General features: G+C 39.8%; 1 protein-coding gene across 2 annotated transcripts in view; it reads right to left on the reverse strand.

Moving 5' to 3' along the window:
- Positions 1–18,932, reverse strand: part of RALGPS1 (Ral GEF with PH domain and SH3 binding motif 1) — a 131,240-nt gene that overhangs the window by 109,918 nt on the left and 2,390 nt on the right. For both annotated transcript variants that reach the window (XM_068914418.1, XM_068914417.1), the window contains exon 2: positions 15,018–15,138. The gene's annotated coding sequence lies outside the window, so the exon portion shown is untranslated. The remainder of the gene's footprint in view (positions 1–15,017; positions 15,139–18,932) is intronic.

The following is an 18,932-nucleotide window of genomic DNA, read 5'->3' on the forward strand; positions in this document are numbered from 1 at the left end:
CAAACATAATAATCAATTTCACACAGATACAGTGTTCAGTGCATTTTGGATGTCTCATTGCTAGCTTATTAATGAAAGAGCAGCTTTAGCTTAATGGCCCAATGACACCTGGCACAATGGCACAGTACCTGCCACAGTCCTTTACCGCAATGTTCAAGATAATACATATGGCCTTGGCCTTATCCTGTCACTGGAAATTTTGTCGGCTAATATGTCATAACGATACAACTAAAATGTAAGCTCCTTGCATCATGAATCAGGAGCTTACACATTCTCAAAGCTAAGACTATTCTTACCTTATAAACAGTTTTATAGGACTACATTAAAAGACTTAAAACTATGATGAGATGGCTGGTTAGGTGGACAGTAGGAGGGCGGTGGACGTTTACAAGCCTTACTGAAGTCATGGTGTTCAGCATGATCTTCCATAGCTTATATTCTTCTCAGAGAAGGTCTTAGCAGAGGACTTGCCTCTCGCTTTGTCAGGTAACAGATGCTTTGCAAGAATTTAGGTCTGAGAATCCAAATGAAACCTTAAGTAAGAGCTTGTTTAGATGGGTATAAAAGCTAAAACAATCCAGACTCGCAGGACTGTGCAGAAAGGAATGCTCAGTCCAAACACCTGTCTCATCAAAAGGTCATTGGACTTTAAGTTCTCTAGAGAAGGACTGACTTCCACAAGCAGCTAATTTATGTCTGTTGCTGGCACAGTCCTTCTGAAGGACGGCCAAACAAGCATAGTAAACTTTGGTTCAAATAGCTCAGCATTCCAGTATCTGCAAAATAGACTGAAAAAAGAAGACCGACCACCACTTCCCCCAAATTAAATAATCAGTATTACGCCAACAGGCCAAAAAAACCCTGAATATTTCTAATTACTAAACCCAAATAGGCTATTAGGAACAGGTTTAGACACCGACACTACGTAGCCCCGTTTCACTGTGCAAAGAATCTGCAGTGTTGCAGACATTTCATACCCTTTCTATATGCTGCTAACAGACAGCTTGTAAGAATTTTTCAGATGTGGTATGCACTTACGTACTAATAGTGGAAGTATGCGTGTGTGTGTGTGTGTGCGCGCGTGCGTGCACGCATGCCTGCACAGACACAAAGTACAGAAAACGCTCACAGATTAAGTTCCGATTCAACTCAGAATGAGGAAAAAAAACAAATAGCACCATTTTTAATGGTTATTTCATCATTCCCCACGGCATGCACAGGTGAATCCCATGACAAACACTGCCACAGGTTCCTGTACACGTACTGTTGTAGCAAAATATACAAAAGACATACAGTTTGCAGATACTCATACATGCACCTAGGGATAGTGCCCCATCTCCCTTTGCATCTTCATCCTTACCTGCAACACCTAGATCACACAAATAGGAAAATACTGAAAAAGCAAGCAGCTGAGAATAAAAGGAACCACTGATTTTACTCCTTGAGGCAGGTGAGGTCTTCACTCCATCTATCATGCTACAAGGCCCTACAGGACAAAATCCAGCTTTTCTGCCACTATCTCATGGACATGCATAAGATGGATCAGTAACTGTGTTTCAAATAATGCCACGTTCTCCTCAGTTAAACTTGCCAAGAAGCGATTTCCTTTATCTTGCTTCCTGATAAAATAAACTTTTATATTTTGTGTGCTAGCAGACCACAAAGTTTTTCTAGGTCTGGAGCTGCTCGTGTTAATAGCCCTTGGAGATACTGAAGTGGAAAGCAATTTTCATGATGTAATTTCTTTAAAATGTGGCATTTATATCAGAGCCACAAAAACATCCCCGTCTCCTCCTTCTCTGCCTTCCAGACTAGGCTTTCCAGCGTGCGGGGGCTCAAAAATGCTCTGAAAGGGGAAAGAAAAATCCCATATGTGATCTTGTATCCTGTCCAAGCTGAGTTTTACTCCAAGTTTTACTATTCAGCAAACCAAAAAGAGACAGAGATGCTCTAATATCAGAAAATAGAAGTATAACATACTTTTCCCCTTCAACATTCAGCGTTATAAAGATTGCAAGGTTAGATTATTTCATTCTAAAAAGGAAAGAAAATATGTATTTCTTCTCCAAATACTTCAAATAAGTATGAAAAATACACTGCCTGTTTATACGTGCAGAGGTTTTTTCAAGATTCACATCTCCAAATATTTAGCTACACATCCATTTCTTTTGCTCTCTTGAGGAAAGTCCCGGGGAGCAAATGTCTTTTTCAGTCAAATCAAAAACGGAGTTTTATTCTTGTGAAGATGTGTTGATGTCAATTATTTCCACACCTGCTACCACAAGAGGTAATACTCTGCAAAATAAGAAACACTGGAGCTACTACTAGGCCTACTGTAACAGAAGTCAGTCTGGCTATGTAAAAAGATATTAAAAGTAACTAATATAAAAGCTACTCTCTCATATTTGCAATATTTCACTCCAATGTGATTAAAAAGAATTTGTTGAAGTTTTGAAAATTATGAAGTTTCCAACATACTGACAATAAAAGGCAGAAAAGTCACTAAAAGGACAAATATAACTTCATTTCATAACATTTGCTTCTTAAAAAAGAAGAAATCTTTAACCTTACATTAATCATCAAAAAAAAAAAAAAAAAAAAAAGCATCATACAAAGTATGCTAAAACAACCAAAACCTTTTCAGGGAAAGTTTATTTTTGAAAGAAAGATTTGCCTTGCAGTAGATCTCACTCAGAGATTACTGGTAGCAAAATGGAAATAAATCAAGACACATACGTACATGCTGCTAGAGGCTGTCTTAACATACCCATTTAGAAATAGGAGTTCTTCTTTGAAGTGGAAAAGAAGACAGGGCAAGATCAATTTAAATTGAAAATAATCAAAACAGAACACAAAAAAATCCCTATAGCCACTACTTTACCAGCATTTGTCAGATGATATCATTTATGGAACAGAACTGACATTCTCTGACAACAAAAGTGTCAAATTAAAGTATGTTTTCAGGAATAAGCATACAACGACCACATGAGTTCATTCTCATTAGTACCTATCCAACTCACAAAAAGTCATTAAAGACTCTTAAGCACAGAGATGCACCTCTGGCAAAGGAAACCCTGTGCCATAGATCCTGAATGCTGGGAGAGCATCCTGGGGAAGCAATGCTAACTGATGACTCTGTTCTCATTCTCCTTAGGCAAGTACTAATGACCACTGCTCTTACTGATTCTCCTGCTGGAGAGAAAATATTGGGCTAGACAGACTTTCGATCAGACCTGGTACAGATAGTCTGGGCTTCAAAGTTTAACAGTCTTTCTCAGCTGATTTCAAAGCCTACTTACTTATTACCTTCATTGGCTGATTATGGTGATTAGTTGACTATGATATTCCCCTGACATCACCGAGTCATGAACTTGCAGCTGTAGCATGCTTTTAAGAAAAGATATGTGGTATTTTACCAAAAGGTAATTGTTCTTTCTAAAATAGCGCTGAACTAGTTAAGTGAAAGCAATTAAAGAGCACTGCCGTGACCGGGCACTGATAAACTTAGTTGGAACTAAGGAAAGCTACCAGATTTTTCTAAATGAATTTGGTACTAGACGTCACAACGATTAGTTATTATTGACCAAGATAAAGGAATTAAGAACACTAACAGAATCTTGCTCTTTCTGCCTCTAGTAAGATCAACAACATCCTATTCCCACTTTATTGACAACTGCCACAAATTAAGGACACCTTTATGACAGATCATATACAGAGTGCTACTTTCAATTCTGAATTGTTTTTAATCATCGTACCCTTCATTTTCCTCTTTCTTCATTCTAAAACTATTTCTCCAGATGTTTAACATTAAAATATTTCTTTCCTTGATGAACCAGGAACAAAGTCACATTCAGAGGCTGTGGGCGTAGAGTACAAATGAGAATATGTTAGTCCATTTAACATATTGGAAGAGGAAAGTGGAACTGTACTATGAGAATAGGATGAAACAATGTCATTACACTTGCACCTCTGTGCTCACGTTCAGCCACTGATGTGAGATGTGATGTAGATGGTTATGCGAGTTTCACTTCAGCCCAGAGGCTTGGGGAAGGGGCGGGGGGGAAAAGCAGCTTTATTTGTTTTATTGCTAAATTAAGAGATGCAAAGGCTTAGCATCAAAGTATTTAAAACTGTATATTGGCTGTTCTCCATATTTGGATAGTTATGGATGATATTTTTCTCCAAATTTCCCTTGTTTAGTATAACTATTAATATTTTAAAAAGTTTTAAAAATCCTTCCAAGTCAGAACAATTTATAACTGCTTCATCACTTGAGTGACACAGCAAGCCAGTCTGGAAACATCTGGTAAGGAGAATGTCTTTATCTACCACCTACTGACTGTAACCTTGTAAAGAAGCAGCTGCCAAGCGCTATGGGGACACTTGCTAACCTAGAGAGAAGTTAATGCACACATCTCAGAAGCACTAAGCAACACTGGTGTAAAACCATTTTATGCCTCACCAACAGCATTCCCTCTGACATGTTTAGTACATCCAAACATTACATCACATCTTTTTTGGATACATCCAAATATCACCTCTCAGAATCCATTTCTTATCCCCTCACATATAATTTCTGCAATGGGCAAAGAAAAAGGATCACATCTCCTATGGTAAAGACAGAAATGATCCACATGAGCCCCACTCCCTTTAGAAAACAGCACTATTTTATATGGCATTCTGAGCCCTTTCATGACATGCACATGTTACATACATACAAAAACGTGTGCACATAATGGGTACACATAATGTACATGAGACTGGACAGTTGAGTTGTCTAAACAGACACAGTGCCTTATATGAAAAAACTCTTGTCCTTTTGAAATAATGCAACAGCAAGCAAAACACCTTTGTGGCCATTTTGTAAATCACGGAAAAGTCTAGCACATTCAAAACCCTGAATGCAAATAATAAATGCCTGCTAACAGTTTAGTAAGAAACAAAATAATTAGTCTATACAAGATTAAAAGCCTTTACATTTATGTGACTAAAGATTCTCCTAAGCAGTGGCTGTCCTGTGTACATATTTTCAGGATCAATTTCACTAGTAAGTCCCCAATTTGTTTCATTATGTTTTAGGCAACAGTACCACCTACAGATGAAATATGCTATGAACAAGTTAGAAGTAGTTTCATGCACATTCTACTCTGAGAAACATCCTATTGCAGTTAATGATGAATAATGTAAATAACGGAAGTAATACTTATCATTCTGCATACGAATTTCTAAACTGGGCTGTGACAAGATCCAGTGAAATTACATGTTCTGAGAGTAAACAGTACTCCAGCGTTCACTGCAGCAATTTATACCAAACATTGTTTTACTATCAGCACGAATACAGAAATTGAGCGCAGCTAACAAAGCATCCCAGATTTAGGATCACAAGACCTGTCAATCTTCAATGAATCAACACAGAATTTTAACCAAAAACACTATAAACACTGTTAACACTCTGAGGATTAACTACAAGTTAGCCTATTGAGTTAGTTGATCACAATCTGAAATCACTGAACTAAGTAAAGTATTCATCGCTAACATTGTTTCTGAGCACAAAGGCTGGAAAAGCTGATTCTTGCAGCATCTCCTAATTGTTGCTAATAAATCAAATTTAACAAATGAAAAAAGGAGACTCCAGAGTTGACTGCTCCTACTAAAATCACCTGAGCTCTCCTACTTCCACCTCTAGCACATACGTACACTCAAATGAATTCAACCACGAGCAACAAAGCACGAGTATTTCAGCTGCCAGTAGCTGCTGCGATAAGTTTAAGAAACAACTTCAGAATCCAGGTCCCAGCCTCATTGGGCTTTATGAATGTGCGCAACTGATTTGAATTATACCCAAAGCAGGTTAAAAGCAACATTCAAATGTCAGTTGTGTTGCTAGGATATATCCTACTTTAGCATTCACATTTCACACTAGATAAATTTTCCAGAGGATTTTCAAAAGAACTCACGGTTGCAAGGCAACCTGGACACACAAAAAAGGAATCTGTGGCAATCAATACATCAAAAAGGTAGGTTGACATTCTACAGACTGAACAAAAGTAAGGTCTTCCTTATTATTTTTCGAAATAATAATGAAATTGTAAGACTGAGATTTTGAGTTAAGAGAGGTAAGCACAATCACTTAATGAAAGGCTCTTCATAACGCTCTTAAGCTGTCAACATTTATTTTAAAATTATTAAACATCCTACAGGATCCTTAGTTGGTGAAACCATGAAGAAGTACGAGGCTGAGAAAGCAGGTTTGGATATGAAATACTATTTGTATCCTGATTATGCCCCATATCTACACTATACCTACTGGTAATTAAGTTCATTCCAACCACTGTTTATTATATTTACAAGTTCACTATTGAGCATTCTCTTCCTCTTCTCTCCATCCTGCTATGGCCATCATCGTTTACCATATTAAGAAGTAATGACATGATCGAAGCTATCTATTATTTAATGTTTCTTTTGCTAGAAAGTGCCGTTCTATTAAGTAAAGATAACAGCAAAAGCCAGTAAGTCTGGATACCTAAACAAATTAGGACAAAAAACAGGATGCATGTTTATAATGATGTGAGTAGTTGGCCCTTTGAAAACCTTTGCCCAGGACTGTTTTATCCATCTCTAGAAACCTTTACATGAAGGTTGGACAATACCCAACCCTACATCAAATGAGAATTCAGGGAAGTCTTATGACATACAATATAGAATATATCAGCTCTTACCTCTAGGGTCCTCTCCAGTTTTCATTATGTATGAATTTAAGAGAGGATACAGATCAACAAAAGCTTTTATGCTGCAAATCAGTTTCTAGAGCAGCGGAAGCTATTAATAAGAATAGAACATAACTGTACTTGGCAAGTTCCACCAGCACTGACAAAATGGAGTTGCTGGTGCAAAACCCTGATTCTGCAGTAAACAGCCATGAGACAAGTGGGAACCAGTAAACAGTCTGTTATTTTTTCATAGAACAAATATGGACTTACTGGAAGACAGCAGGAGGATTTTAAGCTCCCTGTTAGCTTTGACTGACATGACATGCACTGCCATATCAAAATATCACAGATTCTTCTCCCCAGTTTAGATAAACGCTGCATCTGCTCTCACTGTGTACAGTAGGCCAAGTTGTCAGAAGAAAAACAAGCAAACACACAGGACCTGCTTTGCACAGAAAAAAGCATACTGTATTGTAAAGAAATCTGACCAGCTCTCACTGAAGTAAGTTCCACTGTTCTGTGGCGATACCAAAATGCATGTATTACGTAAAAATTGATGCCTCTGCTTCCAACTGGAAAAAAAAATTATGTCAGTTATTGGCATTTAGAACATGTTTTCTGCTTCTGCAAGAAACAGCTTTTCATTTGCGTTGTGAAACTGGAAATGCCTTTCAACTGAAGCACTAACTCCCAGTCCAATGTTACACACTGATTTCAGTTGTGTCAGCAAAACTAGTTGAAGTTCTTATTTAGTGCCACTCTCCAGATTAGAGGACACACTGCCTGTCACACTGAGCATCATTAACGTATTTTGAAACAACATATAAACAGCACGTTACAGCCAGGAACTTGCAGGGACTAACCATTGCAACACTTAGGTACTGGCAAACAGCCTTTGTAGTATCTGAGTGCACTATCAATAATAAGCTGGTTTGGTATTCAAATGTTCAGAGTCAGCAGGAATATCTCACATGTTCTATTTCTATTGAAAAAGTGGGCATTTTTTAAATTAAGAAGATGACTACCAAAAAAAGAAATCTAGTATCTGTTGCCAGAAACTTCCTGAACTGCTTCACGCCTCTAATTTGGACTCACTCATTACATGTCAATCAAAAAGGTCAGGGGTCTCCTCTCCAAATCCAATTTAATTAAGACTTATAGAACACGTCAAGCTTTTTAACATTCCACTAGGTGGCAGTGATTCTTAGCTTATTAATGACCTATTTTCAAAATGTCTTAAATCTCTCATGTTTCAGTATGTAAGTGTATCTGAGGAAGTTTACTAAAGTACATATTCTTGTACCGAAATGGAAGAAAAGTGCTTTGTAGGTTTTGCTTGCCTTTTTTTTTTTTTTAAATACAATTACCTGGAGAACTGATTTTATGGCATCCTTAAAAAAATAACAGAAATAAACAGAGAGAAAGTGTGGCAACTTAGTCAGTGTGAAATCAGTCAGAAGACAATGCTAGATAGCACTGGACTGTGCTAAATCCTGAAGAACAGAATTTATTCAGGGATAGACAACAATTTTAACCCTTGTAGTTTCCGTCATTCCAACTTACTTTTATGTTCGCATTAATTTTGCCCAATCATTTCGGCTGAAAATCCCCCAGATATTTTGGAAAAGATTTGCAAAGTGTAGGAAGCAGTGATAACATTACTACCTTGCCCTTGATTTAACCTATACTCCAATGATGATGTTCATATAGGTCTGCAATAAATAAACATTCCCTCTTCAGTCTAAAGAGTTTTTCACCACAACTATTGCCATGTTCAGTCACTGCTTCACCAGCAGAAAACTAATTCAGAAAGCCTGCTGTCTCTCATAGACTTTGTAGGACCCACAGCCTTAATAACTACCTTTTCTATAACAACACAGCAACCAATAAATAACCAGTTGCCGGGGGGGGGGGGTGGGGGAGTGAAGGGTGCCTTAATGGCAGACAAACGGAAGAAATGAACCTCCTTTTCTCTCCCCTCCCACTTTTTCACTGTACTAATGCTGAGCAGTGGGAGCAGAGGCTGATTTACAGTAGTCCTGGGAACCTTCATCACTGAGCAAAGAATAAAAGTCTTAATGCTAGACACAGTACAACAACAAACAAAATAAAGACAGAGCTAGACTACATGAAAACGAGAGAACTGATGAGGACGACTGTGGCATATGCATTTCTGAGTTCTGAAAAATACTGCAGCTTTATTTCTTAAGAAAAACAGGGAGCAGCAGTAAATTGGGAAATTAAAGTAAAAGGTTTTTTTGACTGTTCATGTAAGCAAACAAGATATTAATTACTATACAGAACCAACTGGTTCTTCAGGTCTGAATCCTACAGGCTGGTAACTACAAAACTGCTGGGTGATGGACTTTTGGCTACTTGATAAGGCTTATTCTGAATCCTAGACAAAAGGATTGAAGTTTAATTAAAGGAACTCATGCTCTCTTGGCAGGGTGGGAGGGAAGCAAGAGCAAGGAAGCAGAATCAGTCATCTGGCTGCACAGGAAAGGCATTAGATGGCTTGGAGAGAATTTATCTGAGATGACCAGACTCCTTAGAAACTCTAACGCAAATACAGAGAAAGATTGTGAGTGATGTAGAAACTGGGGCACAGAAATAAGTGCTTATTATTTTGACACTAAGTAAAATAAAGATGTTACACAGTGTAAACGTCTCCTTGCTTCAGCCAACACGTTGCAGAACTGAACTGTGAATCTGAGGCTCCCACAGCAAAGAACGCTAGAGAAGGATGTGCCTACCCTACAGGAGCACCTCAGCAATCATTACTGCCCGCAGGACCTAGGGTCACTGTGAGGGTGGATTCTGCTTCCAAGAATGAGTAACAGATAGAACCTGTATCAAGAAAGGCTGACAGAGAGACTGAAGAGACTAGCAAACAAAGGACAGAGAATTGTGTTCCTTGCCTGCAAGTTTACAGGAACGAGTGAACACTTCTGTATTTTTTTTCTTCAATGCCAAGACCTAGGAAAGAACTACTTACTGAAAGAACAAAAATGACAGAACAAGGAAGAAAAACCAGAACTACACAATGGAAATTCTAAAACATTTTACTTAAGCAGGTATGTAACAAAAGTTGTTTGTATGTGTTCTCTCTCACAAACAAGAGGCTCTGAAGTCCGGAAAATTAGCTAGGGATATGTACAGATGGGGATTAAAAACTACTCATGAGAAGAAAAGAATTTATATAGAAAAACACAAGGCTTCTAGAAACCTGCTGAATCACAGACCCTGAAAGACAAAAAAAATCAGCAAGGAAATGACTTATATGAGAATACGAGCAAGTGGAAAAAAGACAGGAAGTAATAGGATACTGATTGGGGGTAGTGGTGGGGAATAAACCTGCCTGAGCTATAGAGTGAGGAGTTGTCTAATGATAGGATGTCCAGGAAGTGTGAAATTAATCCCAGCAGGGAAGATTGTGTAAATCAAACAGACTGACTGCAAGGTTCAAATGCATTAAATATTTAGGATTTCTACAAAAGCCATCTGGAATTTCCATCTCAAAGAGAGGAAAAAAAAAAAAAGTCAGCAATGAGTAATCACCTCAAAAAGGGTGCTAGGAGTAAAATGTTGACATGAAAACAGGGGAAAAAACACTAAGAATAGTTCAAAGCCAATCTGATATAGAGCTTGCAATAGATATTAAAATACAAAGACTATATAATCCTTTTATCATGTAAGCGACTGCATGCTGTGGAAATGGTTCAGAGATGAAGGATAAGCTATACATAGCCCAGAATTATATGACTAGTCTGTTATTATTAAAAAAAAAAAAAAGAAGTGTGAAAGCACAGGATTCTTAATAGAAATAATTACAAGGAAGCAGAAATCACCGCATCCAACATAGTAAACTCAACAGGGAATGCTTTAGTTAGTATACATACTTGAGCTGGTAATCCAGACAGTTGCAGAGTTTCCCATCGCTCTAGATTAACATTTCAATGCAATAATAATTCAATCTACTTGATGATTTTTCATAATTAGCTTCCAAATACTCCTAGATGATACAGAAGTTATTTCAGTGGAACATTCATATTCCATATGATGGAAGCATATGGCTTAATGAACTCAGCATGACTGGACAAGCCACTTACAAATACTACACAGAAATATGCATCAACCAAAGCAAGCTCCATCCTCTCCGAGTTGGCTTGCAGGTGTAGTAGCAGGTATGTAGTAGTAGCAGCTTTCAGGACAGTAGCAGATATGGGAGAAGCAAAGCTGCTATCTGCTCAAACCCATGAAGTGTGTGTGTGTGTGTGTGTGTGTGTGTGTATGGGAGGGAGGGAACATTGGCACAACAGAGCCATGCTTTGGACCATGCTGAGGTTAAAAGAAAAATAATCAAGTTTTAAGATTTTGGTTAAAGAAATCCTTTACCACCTTTATGTTGTACTATTAAGTTTGAAAATAAGATTTAGGCATCAGCTATCCACATGATAAAGTGAAAACTACTGTGATGCAGATATAATGCAAAACAGGGTGTTCCAAAACATTAAAGCAATAGCTACAGAATTCTGAATGCTTTATGAGTATAGATACCAGAGCTGGTAATTCAGTTAGCTAAGATGCTTCCCAGAACATCAGGCTACCAGTTTCAATTTTCTCAGGCTTTCTCAGATTTTGACAGTAACCTGGCATAGGGATCAGGTTTAAAATGAACTGCTCTGAAAGCAGGACAAAATCCTAAATCCAACAGATGATTGTGTGAAGACAGCTTGATTGCAATATACACATCAATTCAAGCAAGTTACCAGACCAGATTCTCCAGATCAGTCTCTTGCTGACACTTTTTAGAAGGAATGCCCTTAGAACTGTTGCCCTCACTTTTCTGGAACAGGAAAAGAACACTATACTGCTACTCCAGTGGCCGCTTCCTTGCGAGAAGGCATCTAGAGTGTTGCAACTCCTTGTTGTGATGCATCCTAGGCACAAACAATCAAGGAGGTTCCTGCAGAGCACTGAGGATAACTTTTTGACACAGGTGGTGGAGAAGCCAACGAGGAGAGGCGCGCTGCTGGACCTTGTACTAACAAACAACAAAGGTCTGGTTGGAGATCTGAAGGCTGGGGGCAGCCTTGGCTGCAGTGACCATGAGATGGTGGAGTTCAGGATCCTACGAGGAGGGAGCAGGGCAATAAGTAGGATCGCAGCCCTGGACTTCAGGAGAGCTAACTTTGGCCTCTTCAGGGACCTACTTGGAGGAATCTCATGGGGTAGGGCCCTAGAAGGAAGAGGGGTCCAAGAAAGCTGGTTAATATTTAAGCATCACTTCCTCCAAACTCCAGATGGGTGCATCCCTCTGAGTAAGAAGTCCAGCAAAGTGGGCAGCAGACCTGCATGGATGAGCAAGGAACTCCTGGCAAAACTCCAACAGAAGAAGGAAGTGTACAGAATGTGGAAAAGGGGACAGGCCACTTGGGAGGAATACAGGGACGTTGTCAGAGCGTGCAGGGATGTGACAAGGAAGGCTAAGGCCCAGTTGGAATTAAATCTGGCAAGGGATGTCAAGGACAACAAGGGATGTCAAGGACAACAAGGGATGTCAAGGACAACAAGGGATGTCAAGGACAACAAGGGATGTCAAGGACAACAAGGGATGTCAAGGACAACAAGAAGGCCTTCTTCAAATACATCAATAGCAAAAGGAAGACTAGGGAAAACGTGGGCCCGCTGCTGAACGGGGTGGGTGCCCTGGTGACGAAGGATACAGAGAAGGCAGAATTACTGAATGCCTTCTTTGCGTCAGCCTTTATTGCTAAGGCCAGCCCTCAGGAATCCCTGACCCCGGAGACAAGAGAAAATTTGGAGAAGGGAAGACTTTCCCTTGGTTGAGGAGGATCAGGTTAGAGATCATTTGTGCAAACCTGACATCCACAAATGTGGATGAGGGGATGCACCCCCGAGTGCTGAGGGAGCTGGCGGATGTTATTGCTAGGCCACTCTCCATCGTCTTTGAAAGGTCCTGGAGATCAGGAGAGGTGCCTGAGGACTGGAAGAAAGCCAGTGTCACCCCAGTCTTCCAAAAGGGCCAGAAGGAGGAGCCAGGAAACTACAGGCCCGGCAGCCTCACCTCCATCCCTGGCAAGGTGATGGAACAGCTCCTCCTGGAGGTCATCACTAAGCACATGGAGGACAAGAAGGTGATCAGGAGTAGGCAGCATGGATTCATCAAAGAGAAATCATGCTGGACCAATCTGATAGCCTTCTACAATGGAATAACTTGGGTAGGTGAGGGCAGAGCAGTGGATGTTGTCTACCTGGACTTCAGCAAGGCTTTTGACGCTGTCTCCCATCACATCCTCCTAGGTAAACTCAGGAAGTGTGGGCTAGATGAGTGGACGGTGAGGTGGATGGAGAACTGGCTGGATGGCAAAGCTCAGAGGGTTGTGGTGAATGGCGCAGAGTCAAGTTGGAGGCCTGTAGCTAGTGGTGTCCCCCAGGGGTCAGTCCTGGGTCCAGTCTTGTTCAATATATTCATCAATGACCTGGAGGAAGGGACAGAGTGCACCCTCAGCAAGTTTGCTGAGAATACTAAACTGGGGGGAGAGGCTGACACACCAGAAGACTGTGCTGCCATGGAGAGGGACCTGGACAGGCTGGAGAGTTGGGCGGAGAGGAACCTCCTGAAGTTTAAGAAAGGCAAGTCCAGGGTCCTGCATCTAGGGAGGAATAACCCCATGCAGCAGTAGAGGCTGGGAGTGGCTTGCTGGAAAGTAGCTCTGCAGAGAAGGACCTGGCTGTCCTGGTGGACAAGTTAAACATGAGCCAGTAATGTGCCCTTGTGGCCAAGAAAGCCAATGGTCTCCTGGGGTGCATTAGGCAGAGTGTTGCCAGCAGGTGGAGGGAGGTGATCCTGCCCCTCTGCTCAGCCCTGGGGAGGCCTCCCCTGGAGTACTGTGTCCAGTTCTGGGCTCCCCAGTACAAGAGAGACATGGCACTACCGGAGAGAGTCCAGCAGAGGGCTACAAAGACGACAAGGGGACTGGAGCATCTCTCCTATGAAGAAAGGCTGAGAGAGCTGGGTCTGTTTAGCCGGGAGAAGAGAAAACTAAGAGGGGATCTCATCAATGTGTACAAGTATTTGAAGGGAGGTTGTCAAGAGGATGGGGCCAGACTTCTCCATGGTGCCCAGCGACAGGACAAGAGGCAATGGGCACAAACCGAAACACAGGAAGTTCCACCTGAACCTGAGAAAAAACTTCTTTCCTGTGAGGGTGACAGAGCACTAGAACAGGTTGCCCAGAGAGGTTGTGGAGTCTCCTTTCCTGGAGATATTCAAAACCCACCTGGATGTGATCCTGTGCAATGTACTCTAGATGACCTTGCTTGAGCAGGGAGTTGGACTCTATGATCTCCAGAGGTCCCTTCCAACCTTGGCCATTCTGTGATTCTGTGATTAAATTTGTCTTAATCCACACTACATGCAGCTGATATTCTGCAGGAGTCAACCTTACAAATGCTGCTCACTTAGGCTGCCTGTTGGCACCTCTCCTGAGGCAGGAGTCAAAGGGACAGATTTGCAAGGACAAACTTGCCATTCCAGGATTGCTTATATAAAAATTTTGAAATGCTGGGTTCCAATGGTTTGAATGTCACTCTTTGATCAGCTAAAAAACCCACAAATATTTGGTCTTAAAACAAAATAAATATTTACAACTATGTAAACATAGTTATCCTGTGTTAATTGGCAATTACTTAACTCAAATGAAATATGACCACAAACTCTGTCTTAGCAAACCCTGAGAAAGATTATGATTTAAAATAAGAAAAAAAGGGAATAAGCACTGCTGCATAATGTGGAAGGGATCAAAATGAAAAGTATTTTCATTTAACAACAACAATAATAATCACAAAACCAATATTTGTTCTTAACAGAGACTGAGTAATAAACACCAAGTTAAGAATCCCATGCAGTCTTGATCCATATCAAAACAAACCTGCTGCTCTCTCTCTCTCTCTCTCCCCAACAGAAGTCCTCTTTCAAAAGCCATTACCCTTCAAACAAGTCTGATGACTGACAGGGGTTACAAAGGCAAGATATGCATTTGAGAGAATTATACTTTAGGAAGACTCGAGAATTATACTTTAGGGGAGTTTCAAAGCAATCACAGGAAAAAAAAAAAATATATATATATATATGCAGTATTACAGCATAATATTGTGATGGCTCTATCACAACTCCAGGGCTCTCAAACAGAACTAATAAGACGCTTCTATAATCTTTGGTATCAAACATAAATGAAAAAAGGAAAACAGTTGCTACTTTAATCACAGTTGCATACTTACAGTGAAATAAGGCAGTTCTGCACTCATTCAACCCATTTTGCTGCACACCTCCATCAATCTGTCATTGGGTCTACCTCTGGCTATTGAGTAGGTTCCTCTCTTGCTTAAAAGCATGGCATGCCTGTAAATTACCAGAAAACAGAATTATGGTGACATTTATTATGTAACTCAGTTCTTCCCAAACTGTGCATTCCTCATCTGAAACATGCACTGCTTTTTTTTATTCTTAGCTCTCCCTCCCAGCTTTGAATGGCTGTGATGATAGCTCCCCATTCTAGTTTCCTTGTTATGTGACAAATTCCAAAACTTAAGAAACTGAAGAATGTATCAGTGAGGGAAAAGCAATATATTAAGAATTTCATAACCAAATGTTTCCCAAATACCTATAACTCTTCCCCACTCTGTCAAGCTACATGATTTCCAGGTTAATATGGGCGTGCTTATAGGTTTCAGTCACTTCTTTCACAGTGCTTTATGAACGGTAAACTCTGCTCATTCTTCACTTTGGTTTCCTCAAGATTTAATACACAGCACGAGAGACAAACCCAAATACAATCATTCTTCCCTCTCTGTATTAGCAAATTCAGCTTCAGCTCTCCCAGCAAACACGGTCAGCAACAAGCTTCAGAAAATACTGTTTAGGCAACTTGCCATAGTGACATTTAGACGTTCTGCTACCTTTCCCCCTGCTTTGCTTTATGCCACCTGTTATAATAGCTAATATTTACAACAATGAAATATTAAATGCAAGGAAAATCATCTCAAAGACAGATATTTTCATGGGGGAATTGATATGAAAATCTCATTAAAGCCTATGCTGCGTTACTAAGTTAATGAAAAACACTGAGGATCAGATAGTGTTACTGCTGCGCCTCCGCTAGTCTCCACTCTTCTACTAAGGAGCTTCCAACTATGAAAGCCTGTGTGTCCTATTCTTGTAATACATATAGTTCCTACTGACGTTGAACACTTTTCTGGAAAAGTGTTCTCTTCAAACACACACACCTCATCCAAACTTCTGGTGTACATACAGTAGGCACTCCCTGTCTAGGCAAAAATCCTGGTTCATAAAGGAATCAAAATGACAACTTACAAATGAGTTCTTAAACACTAAAGAATTACATCCAAAATGAAAGATGCACTGTGCACTCACACCCCATCTCAACTGCATCAGTCAGATTTGTTCCCTGGCAGTGAACCTTTTCGCGCGCGCGTGTGTGCGTACGTACGTTGACAAGGCTAAGGACTGATCTTATTACTGTTTTTAACTGCTCCATGGGAAACTACAGAGAAATTGGACCAGAATTTTCTCCAAGGTGAGTAGTGAAAGGACAAGAGGTAACAGACACTAGTTGCAACAAGGGAAATTCCAATAAGGAAAAAATATTCACAATGAGAATGCTTAAGCACTGGAACAAGCTGCCCAGAGATGGGCATCAAAACTCAGACGATAGCCAAAACTCAACAAGACCCCAAGCAACCTCCTCTAAATTGACCCTGCTTTCAGCAGGGATTTGGACCAGATGACCTTCAGAGGTCCCTTCCAACCTACACTATTCTATGTGTAGGGCAATTCCTTATCCTAATGGATGGGTATTTTCCTCATATGCCATTATTTCAGTCCAGAGCTAGATTCTGTGAATAAGCATACTGTTCCATATCCCACCCTCAGTGTCTTAACTGTCTTGGATTCATAACACTTATATTTTGCATAGCTGTGACATCACTAATATATCTAACCTGCTATTCACAGCACTTAAGCCTTAAGAGATCATTAAAATCACTTAGTCTGACCTTCTGTTTTTTAATGATATGACAAGTCTTTAAATTTCACCCAGTTGTTTCTGTTTTAAGCTCAATAACTTATTTCTAAATGAACAAAGGAAGTTTTTCCAGAAAGAGAAAGGAGAGATCAGAAATCTCCTGTTTTCTTGCTCCAGAAATGCATCCCAATTTTTTACTCAAAGCTTTCCGGCTTTGGTTTCATTTGTTTGTATTCTGAACACAACAGCAGCTGTATCAGGAGGTGCCAGTGTGCAGCCCAGCTTCCGAACTCCACTGATCAGCTCATAGGTAGAATGTAAAGAAAAGCAGAAGAATAGGGAAACCATGTAGCGTTACTTCCCCAAAATATTCTTCCAATCTATCATGATTTGCAGTTCAGAGACTTCCTCAGTCAATTATGAAATCTTTGCACTTAATAGCCCCTAAAGAACTTCTCTCTTATTAATTTACCCAGTTGCTTCTCTTATGAATATAACCAGTTGCTTCTCAAATCTACATAATCTTGGAGCATCTGCAACATCCTCTGATAAGGAGTTCTGCAGCTTAACTTGTGAGAAAATTAATTTTATTTGGTGAAAAATCTCTGCTCTTCAAGCTGGCTTTTCTTAGCGTTATGTTATGTCCTCTGGTTCTTACATTAAAAAAGACAATTAAAAAACGATCTTTCCTATTCACCTCGTCAGTGTACACTGTTATGAAGATACGATACCTTCTCTTTGCCCGCTCTTGCAGGCCATGGGCTCTCAGCTGAGTTGCTCCTCATAAGGCAGCCATGCCTTTCTCTTCACGCCCATCGCCCTTTTTCTGCAGCTTTTCTAATTTTGTAGTACCCTTTGGAAGACGTGTATAGAAGGACTGGATACACTGTTCAAGATGTGCACCCACTATATAGTGTTCTCTAGTCTTTTCCAAAAAAAATTCCTAGCACTCTAGGACTTCCTTTTCTGATTGCTCTGAGCTGCTGTGCTCACTGAATTCTCTTTGGTCTATCCTCTTGAAGAGGCTGATTGCAGCAAACTTTTCTCTCCTGTGTTCGAGACACCCCTTGATCCTCCATTTAATCAGCTAAGCTGACCTTGCTCTTTAAGTATCTCACCACCAATTCTTAAAGTGTTCTTACTGCTTGTTTTGGAATGCTCAAAACTTTTACCTTTTTAAAAGGTACCTTTGTCCTTTTTAAAACAAGGGCATCAAAATTGTGTATTATAACCCAGTATCATTTTCACTAATGCTTTACAGAACTTTAAATTTCTTTCCTAATTCTATTCACTACTTCCTTGTCTATGTATTCAAAGAGAGCATTACTCCTTTTTTTGCTGTAACATTGACCTGAGAGTTCATGTTGAGTTGCTTACTTATTTTGATTACCTAAATCATTTGCAGAATGACTGCTCTCCAAGATGCATTCTCCTGTACTTAAAACGAAGCCGGTAGTCTCTCCCTCAATATATACATTTCTATTTGGCCTTAACACAAACTTTATTCAAACGCTTAGCATATCCAGCAGTCAACTTGTTAAAATGGTGAATGGAAAAGAGTGAAGTAATGTCATTTACAAATGTTAACAATGACATTCACATAACTACTGCCAGACCACTGATGAAGTTGTACATTATTAGACCTCTTGCAACTGTACGTGTATTATCAAACTGATTCCATAACATTAGATAATAATTCTTCCATCAGCTACTCTCAGAGATGTATCTGATAGACAGCAATTAATCCATGTATTGTATTTGTTACTGAAAGGATTATTTTTAAAGTTGGAGTGTCACAGTACTAGAGTGTTTGATTAAGCATATTTACAACTACTGAGTTACCTTGGTCAGTTCAACCTACAAATGCATCCAAGAACAAAGTTTCCTTCAGTTGATGATACTAACTTTTCATAGAGGCAGGTTGCCTGACTACACGAATACTTCTGTTTTTCAATATTTTATGAAATAAAACCCATCTTATTTTCCCCATTGTTTTATTCAATATGGATAACCAATGTTAAGGAATAAGCTTGAGGGAGTACTTGTCTTTTGTTAGCACTGGTGCTCTTCCAGTCTTCAAAATCAGAACTAGCAGCCAGAAAGCTTTACTTCCATTCAGCAATTTTAGAAGAAATCTATAATCTGGTCCTCA

This window comes from Struthio camelus, chromosome 20 (assembly GCF_040807025.1).
Source record: "Struthio camelus isolate bStrCam1 chromosome 20, bStrCam1.hap1, whole genome shotgun sequence".
In the NCBI taxonomy this organism is placed as follows: domain Eukaryota; kingdom Metazoa; phylum Chordata; class Aves; order Struthioniformes; family Struthionidae; genus Struthio; species Struthio camelus.